The 9,168-nt window shown below is 40.7% G+C and overlaps 1 pseudogene; it reads right to left on the reverse strand.

The window, feature by feature from the left end:
• Positions 1-1,390: 1,390 nt before the first annotated feature.
• Positions 1,391-5,879, reverse strand: LOC122749537 (annotated as a pseudogene).
• Positions 5,880-9,168: the final 3,289 nt, after the last annotated feature.

Consider the following 9,168-nt stretch of genomic DNA (forward strand, 5'->3'; position numbering starts at 1 on the left):
CCCACCCCTCCAGAAGCTCTTTCTCCTTAAAAATTATTATTTACCTAAATAATTTTTTTATAAAACTTCTCTATAGTTGACTTTATGTTTTGGGGGGTTTTTGGTCTTGGGTTTTTTTGTGGGGCAATGGGGGTTAAGTGACTTGCCCAAGGTCACACAGCTAGTAAGTATCAAATGTCTGAGGTTGGATTTGAACTCAGGTACTCCTGAATCCAGGTCTGGTGCTTTATCCACTGTACCACCTAGCTGCCCCCCTATAGTTGACTTTATATAAGTCCCATGTAGGTGTTAAAGTTTTTATTTGCAAATATTTCATACATTTTATTATTATTGTATCTTAAAGTCCATTTCTCTTTCTGGCCCCCTTTTTTCCGATTTGTACTGCTGATACTAAAGGAAGGAAGGAAAATGCATTTGTTAAATGGTTACTGTGTCTAAAAAGAATGATTGTTTAAGGGATCGATTGTTACAGCTCACTACTCAAGGCTTTGGTATTACTTATGTAGACACCCTAAAGATGTTAAACAAAAAAACCAGCAAGTTGTGCACAGTATATTTGTAGTTTCATATGCAATCATCTTTTTATTATTCTATGTAATGGAAATGCTTGTTTTATTCTATAAATTAAAAATAAAATAATTTTTTTAAAAAAAGATGTTAAGCACCAAGTATAAAGATCTATTTGCTGCATCTCCAAAGGTATTAATAATTCAGATGTACCAAACAATAGGGAAATCTGTATAGCATTTTTAAAAAGAAACCAGTGCAAAACACAGGAAAATGATTATTCATAGATCTGCAGCAGTAAAGGACCTTAGAGGTCATCTAGAGATTTTTTTGTTGTTTTTGTTGAGTTATTTTTAGTCATGTCTGACTCTTCTTGACCCCATTTGGGGTTTTCTTAGCAAAGAAAAGTTGTTTGCCATTTCCTTTTCCAGCTCATTTTACAGATGAGGAAACTGAGGCAAATAGGATTAAGTAGCTTGCACAGGGTCACATCCGAGGCCAGATTTGAACTCAGGAAGATGAGTTTTCCTGACTCCAGGCCTGACATTCTATCCACTGCACCACCTAACTGCCCATCTAGTTTTAGCTCATTTTCTTTTTTTCTTTTCTTTTCTTTTTTTTTTCTTTGACTCCTGATTTTATTATTCAATTTCTTTTTTCTGTTTCAAGTAGTCTTCAATGGCCAGGAGCCCTAGCCTCCCAAGGCCAGAGTCAGTCTGAGCTGGTAATCATTGGAAGGAGGGTTGTTTACAGGGGTTGGGATCAAGGGAGAGGTTCCCCACTCTGCCAGCGGTTCTGGGTGGAAAAGTTGAACCACTCTTTGTGGAGCCCAGGGTGTAGTAGGAAGGGAAATAGGGAGAGGTACCGGGAGATGGAAACCAACTCAGTCCCCTGCTTCATTCTCTTTCACTGTTTCCCCAGTGGTGGAGTTCTCTGCAGTCTTGGAGGCCTTCTTTTTTTTTTTCTTTTTCTGGGTCTTCTGACTGGCTAAACTCTGAAGGAGTGCCTTTAGCTCTGCATCCTGGACCTCTAGCTCAGACTTGTACAGCTCTGGTTTGAAGGGACCACTGGTTATCTGCATGGGGCCACTGGGCATGAGCAGCACTGTGAATTTGAACTGGGCAAAAATCTCACCTTCCTTCACATACAGAACATCGAATGGAATGGTTGTAGTAGCTCATGTTTAAAGCTCATTCCACCACACCCATCCAGGCTTTCTTTTCATCCTCAAATGCCCTGAGAGTGAATGGCATGGTATCAAATCGCCTCTCCACCTCGCTAAAAAAGGCACGGGAAGTTTTCATTTTCAGGCCACACTGTTTTGAAGGACCTTGCTAATAGATGGTAGTTCTCTGTCCTGCATCCTTGGCCTTGCCCTCTCCTGAGCTCACAAGAACCTCCACATCATGGACTTCATGGACTTCAAACTCAGCTTTTTCAAGGTCCTTCTTCTGCTGGTCTGTGGGGTTTTGAATGATGGTTGTTTTGGGGTTTTTTGGTGTGTTTTTTTTTCTCCATCGATGACATGTTGCTTCAAGTGCTGAGACAACATACCTTCTATTGGTGTGCAGTTAAATGAATGGGCAACTTTGTTCCAGGCATCTGTAACTTGTGTGTTCTGGTTTCCAGGCTTGATCAGGCACAGGGCTGCCTCAGCAAACAGGTGAGCTGCCTTAATCAAATCTGTTTTTCTCCCTGTCACCGGGGTGCCCTTAGATGCATTAACCACAAAACCATGGACCACATTTGCAATGAAACCATCCACATGGACTCCTAGGTCAATTTTTACTAAGTCACCCTCCTTGAGGATGTAGTCCTGGTCACTCTTCAAGGGAGACAAGTGACAGACACAGTTATTTACCGAATTGCTTGTAGGGAAGGCAATACCTTTCTTCATCTCCTTTTCTTTCTTGAAGATCTTTCCTGTCTCCTCCATAATCATAGCATCGCCCTTCTCACACAGACCCAGCACCCATGCACCTGAGGTTGATGCCTCCACCACCACCCTCAGGACTTGGTTGGAGATGTGGCCCCCCATCTTGTACTTAGTCACCACCAGGTCCTCAGCGATCGTCTGTTCCTGCTGCTCGTCCTCGCCCGACCTCCTCCCACCGCTGCTGCTGCTTCCACCGCCGCTGTCTCAATAGGTCATTTCCTACTTAGCCGCCGCTGCTTGTGGCCAGAGCCCCCGAAGTCACCTCTTCATTTTCAAGAACGGTTCCAAGGTCCAACAGGTGAGTGTCAGAGCTAAGAGTTAAATGATGGTCTTCTGATTCCGAATCTAGTTTCATTCCACTGTATAGGGAGGATCAGCATCATAAGAAGCTGATGGCATGAATATATGAAATGCAACAATATAAAATAATGATTTCTTTGTATTGACAAGAAAATCTCATAACCTCAAAATAATTTTGTTTCTCTCTGGAATTCTTTGTAATTCACAATACACACTGCTTATATTAAGTTTCAACTGATCAGACCAAATTATCGTTAATCCTCTTTGTACTTTTCACTTGCCAGTTAGAGAAAATACATTTTGCCTTATTAGAAATAAATAGAATTTAAAGGGTACAAAATTCAAAAATCAATTATCTGACAGGTTCTTTGATTTTCTAAATTAGTATAATTCATTTACCTCAATTCTAAAGAGAACAAGAATTTTCTCACATTTCAGCTACAATTTTTCAAGAAATATAAACCCTATTTCTTCAAATAACCTCAACCTGGCTGGGTTTTGAGGCTTTTGTCTTTCCTAATTCCACCCCCGGGGGAGGGGGGGGTGTACCTTATGCTCCCTATTGTGAATGGTTATCAGTTAATAATAATGATGATGAATTATGCTTATATAGCACTTAGCACTTTATAAAGCATTTATTCTTTTACCCTCTAAATAATCTTTTGGGTTGCTTATGCCTAATGCCTTTACTTCCTCATTTCTACTTTCTCATACTCTTAGAATATGGCTTTTGTTCCCACCACTTTATGGAAGCTACTTCCTCAAAGGTCACCAAGGACCTACTACCAATCAACAGATTCACTAGACTTATTTCAGTACAGGCCCCACAGGACAGGCCACATCTCACACAGTCTTTAGAGCTAGTACTCAGGGTACTGAGGGGCAGTTAGGTAGTGCAGTGGATAGAAGGCTGTGGCCTTGAGTCAGAAAGATCTGAGTTCAAATTCCACCTCAGATACATGACATGATTAACCTTTGCTTTAGGAAAATTGTTTGACATCTAAATGGAGAGGTGAGGTAAGAAACTGGAAGCAGGGTGAACAACTAGGAGGCTCTTAAAGTGGTCCATATATGAGGTCATAAGAGCCTGAACTGGTGTATTGGCTTGTGAGTGGAAAACAAATAGACATTATGGAGATGGTATTGGCAAGAATTGGCAACAAATTGGATATAGAGTTCATGGAGAGCTAAGAGTTGGGGATAACTTCAAGACTGAATATGATACATCTAAGTGGAAATGTCTGTCATACAATGAGAGATTCAGAACAGAGATCAGGACTAGCTATATAGAACTAGAAGCGATCTTCATAGAATTGATACTTGAACCCATGGGTACTAATGAAATAGATTATCAATTGAGAAGGATACATACTAAGAAGATGGCCCAGGACATAATCTTGGAAGGTCATCCACGGGTATAAATAAATACCTACAATGACTTAGCAAAGAAAACTAAGAAAGAGTGGTAAATCAGGTAGGAAGAGAACCCAATAGAGATCATTGTCACAACAGCCAAGAGAGGAGTGTGTCATTGTGACATGAGACAAGAAAGGAAGACTGAAAGTGTCCCAAACCAAATTTCAATGTAATTGGGAAATATTCAAGCAAATAAGTTGGGTTTGACTCTTTGTGACCCCATTTGGGATTTTCTTGGCAGAGTTACTAGAGCAGTTTGTCATTTTCTTCTCCAGGTCATTTTACAGATTAAGTTAGCTGAGGCAAACAGGATTAGGTGACTTGCTCAGGGTCACACAGGTAGTAAGTGTCTGAGGTCAGATTTGAACTCAGGAAAATGAGTCTTCCTGACTCCAGGCCATCTAGTTATGCCATCTAGCTGCCCCAACAAAATAAATATGCCAAAACATAGATATTACATTTTAAAACTAAGTCAATAGTGGCCTGCAGAGATGCTCATATGTTTTAGTGGCCCTCATTGGTCTACAGGACATCCAATCTGAGATATCTAATAGGTAGTTGAAGGTACAAGACCAGAGGTCAGCAGAGAGATTTGGGATAGAAAAGCAGATTGAGAATCATCAACATAGAGATAATAATTTAATCCACAGGATCTGATGAGATCACCAAGTGAAACAGTATATAGAGAGGAGAATGTAGCCCAGGACAGAGCCTACGGTTAGGGGGCATGACCTGGATGAAGCTCCAGCAAAGGAGAACTAGAAGGAGTAGCCATTTAGGTAGTAGGAGAACCAGAGGAGAGCAGCGTCTTGAAAACCTAGAGAGAAGAGAGTATCAAGGAGAAGATGGTGATAGAAAGGGTTAAAAGCCATGAAGAGTTCAAGGAGGATGAGGACTGAGAAAAAGCCATTGAATTTGGTTCTTAGCACCACAGTTGCTCTTCTTCTGGACAATGTATCCCAGATCTTAACATAATATTCCAGATGCAGTCTAAACAGGGCAGAAAACAACCAAAATTTCAACGCCACTATTCTGGATATTATTATATACTTTTTTGGTGAGGCAATTGGGGTTAAGTGATTTGCCCAAGGTCACACAGCTAGTAAGTGTCAAGCATCTGAGGCCGGATTTGAAGTTATGTACTCCTGAATCCAGGGCTGGTGCTCTATCCACTGTGCCACCTAGCTGCCCCCTGGATATTATTAAAATATTGTTGATGCTATGTTTTTACATCACAGTCCCTTCCCAATGACTCTCTCTATTGCCTCACCTCCCAACAGATCTCTCCATTATAAAAACTGAAGTACAGTAAATAAAAATAAATCAATACATGGCTGATGACCAAAAAACACATACCCCATTCTGCACTGGTAGTCTACCACCTCTCTGTTAAGAGGGCAAAGACATGCCCTATTTTGAAGTACTCTGAAGTCAGAATTGGTCACTTGCATTTATGAGAGTTCTAAAGTCTTGTGAAGTAATTTTCCTTTGCATGATTGTGGTCATAGTGCAAGGTGTTCCACTGGTTCAGCTTACTCCTATAACTTGGGCTTTAAAACAGAGACCCCTGAGGCAGGGTTGGGACATTCCCGAATGGCAAAATGAAGGGACTTTGTCCCTTACGGTGTAGATGGGTGGAACCTCCATTGATGTAACTTGAACAGGCCACATCTTTAAAACAGGCAAAACTGAGATGGTAGCTAATTTCTAGCCTTTGCATTTTCTGGCTCATATTTTTTCTTTTCTTCTCTTTCCCATGTCCAGAGGGTAAAGATCACTGTTCACCCACAGGGTAGGCACCATGAACTGAACCCATGAGAGAGGATGGACCTTCATCCCCTGTTCTCCCTTCCTTTTCTTGTGGCTCTGAGAAACAGGCCTTGAGGTAGACGGGATGTTGGAGTCAGGATAGCAGGAAGGATGCAACAAGTGAGTCTGGTAGAGAAATTAGGAGAATCCAAGGTACCTGGGACTTGAACCTGATGGAGTTTTGGACTTGAAACTGCAATTGTGGTATATAGGAATCTAGTTAAGCTACAAATCTTATCCCCTTCCCCATCCCAGAGACTGAGGTGGTAAGGTGGGAGGGGGCAGGATATTATGCTTCCTACATAGTAGAGCAATAAGTTTGTATATTTGTGATTATACCTTTGAAAAAATATTTCCTTATAAAAGTGAATCTGACTATTAGTAACTGAGTAGAACTAGCGTTCAGGAGATCTACCCCTACACGTGGGAGAATACCCTTGGTAGCAATTGCAACCATTTGTATAAAGATTAGACATCCTAAAACCCCTTAAGATAAGCCTGGGCACAGGGTGAGATCTAACTTGCCTGGCCTTCAGGCAGTAGAAATCAGGGTGGTCTGCTACACTTTGATCGATTCATAAATATCTAACTTTTTCACATTTGTCATATTTTCTGGAACAATAGTCCTTTACATTGACATACCACTATTTGTTTCATCATTCCTCAGTCAAATGAAATCATTGAAGTTGTTGATAACACAGTTATGCCTTCCACATTGAGAGTTTCCCCATCAAAGTTTTGACCCACTACAGGTTGGCATAAGAAATTAAATGGGAGTTTTTTGAGACTTTTGCAGACAACGCAGACTATACATGAAGGCCAGCCGACACCACAGAGACTATGACCAAATACTTAACCCAAAATTTTCAATCAAGTACTGTAAACATTCCATTTTTAAAAAATCAGACTTTCTCTGTATGAAGGGAGGGCCAAAACAATTTATGGTGATTTTCCAGATGGCAGGGGTACCAGGCCTTAAACCCCCATGTGGAAGGGATAACTGTAACAATAAATAGCAAAGAGTCAAGGACTGATTCTAAGGAACTCTCCTAGAGGCCCACTTCTGAGTTGAAATTGATCCACTAATCCACTGATCCACTACTTCTTGGATCTTGTCATTCAACCAGTTCCAAATCCCCTTAATTGTAGCATCAGGAACCCCATATCTATCCATATTGCCCATAAGGATATATTGAGACTCTGTCCATTGCTCAGCTGCTATCTTAGTATACTAAGTTTGTAACATTTACCTTATCTACCAATCCAGTTACTCTACCAAAAAAGAATATGAGGTTAGTCTGGCATGACATGCTACAAGTAATGCTTTCCCTTCTAAAAGCACCTTAATCATCCCTATGTAAAGGGTGTACCCTGACATTGCTGGGTCCAAGGGTGAAATTCCCCATATGAAGTGTGAAAGCACTTGATGCCCACTTTTGTTGAGTTTATTATAGAACCAATATCTCCTCACAAGGTGTGAAATGCTTTTGACAAGGCAAGTGAACTTGCCTGTGCTATATTCAGTGTATTGTTAACCTAAGAGCCTTCCTGAAAAGGATAATAAAGGGTTCCTTTCGTTTTTCCTGAAAACGTAGCCATGAGCTAAATTCTGATATTCCTAGAGAAAATCCTGGGCAAGATCAGGAACCAAAGAAGGGACTCAGAGAGAGAAGTCCCCGACATCAAACCCAGTCTGTGTAAACTGAGGGCCTTGATTCTGGGCTATGGTTATACCTTTAATTATGCATCCTAGATTTTTCCCAGGGATGGAAGTAAAATTCTATTTCTGTTTGTGTTTTGTGACTTTCAATTCATCCCTTTTAGGAAAATGGGGGCAACATTTGCTCTCCAGAGGTCCTGTAGCACCCCTCCTTTTCAACAGTCTTTCAAAGATGACTGAGAGCTACTTAACAATCATAGTGGGGACAGCTAGGTGGCACAGTGGATAGAGCACTGGCCCTAGAGTCAGGAGTACCTGAGTCCAAATCTGGCCTCAGACACTTAACACTTACTAGTTGTGTGACCCTGGGCAAGTCACTTAACCCCAATTGCCTCACAAAAAAAAAAAAAAAAAGCAATTATAGTGGTCAATTTTTTCAGTGCTCTAGCATGTTGCATAGCAAAGCCTAGTGACAATCTCACTCAGGACAGCTAAGATCCTGTTTAATAAACTCTTCACTTAAGTCAGACTTTCAATCATATTATCATAGGACCATAGACTTAGATCTGGAAGAGACCTCAGAGGTCATCTAACCTCCAACCTCCTCCTTTGACAGATGAAGAGAGTGAGGGACAGAGAGGTGGATTTGCCCAATATCACATAGCTAGGTGGTGGTAGATCTGGGATTCCAATTAAAGTAATCAGGCTACAAATCCAGGGTTCCTTCAAATTCAGTGGAATACCTTTCTAACACCTTCATGGGCCTTGGTTTTCTAATATGCAAAATGGTGGCATTGTGCTTACTATACGACCTCTAAGGTCTCTTCGAACTCTAAAACTCAGAAGCTCAAATCCACTTAAAGCATTCTGCCTTGTATCATAGTTATTTGTGTATTTCTCTCATTCCCATCTCCATCCTCAATCAGATTATAAATTCTCTGAGTCGTATTTTACCCTGGAACACCAGGCATCTCACACAGATGTATGTTGAATTCAATTGCTGGCTTTGTACTTGAGCACTGAGGACAGAAAAAGATAAAAAGACATGTAAGACACTTACTCTTTAGTTGGGGAAAGCAGGAGATCCATATGTAAAGGTAACTAAAAATATAAGATAGCGTATGCTTAGGGCAAGGTTAGTGATACAGAATTGGGTGGAAGAAGGTCACCAGGAAAGTATACAATGGTGATCATCAGAACCAAGGGGAGAGACACAAGCAATGCAAAGGCCTTCTTTTCCCACCATAGCCTATCAAATGGATAGAATTTCAGGTATACATGTATGTTAGATTTATTGAGCATAAGCTCATAGTTTTTATAACTAACATTAAAAGAGCGTCTTAAAGTTTGCAAAGTGCTTTACAGATACTATCTCATTTGACCCTCAAAACAACCTTGAGAGACAGATGCTATTATTATTACCATCCCCATTTTATAAATAATGTAACTGAACCAGACAGAGCTTAAGTGACTTGTCCAGAGTCACACAACTGGAAGTGTCTGAGGCAGAATTTGAATCAAAGTCTTCTAGACTCCAGGT

Source organism: Dromiciops gliroides, chromosome 1, assembly GCF_019393635.1.
Source record: "Dromiciops gliroides isolate mDroGli1 chromosome 1, mDroGli1.pri, whole genome shotgun sequence".
NCBI lineage: Eukaryota > Metazoa > Chordata > Mammalia > Microbiotheria > Microbiotheriidae > Dromiciops > Dromiciops gliroides.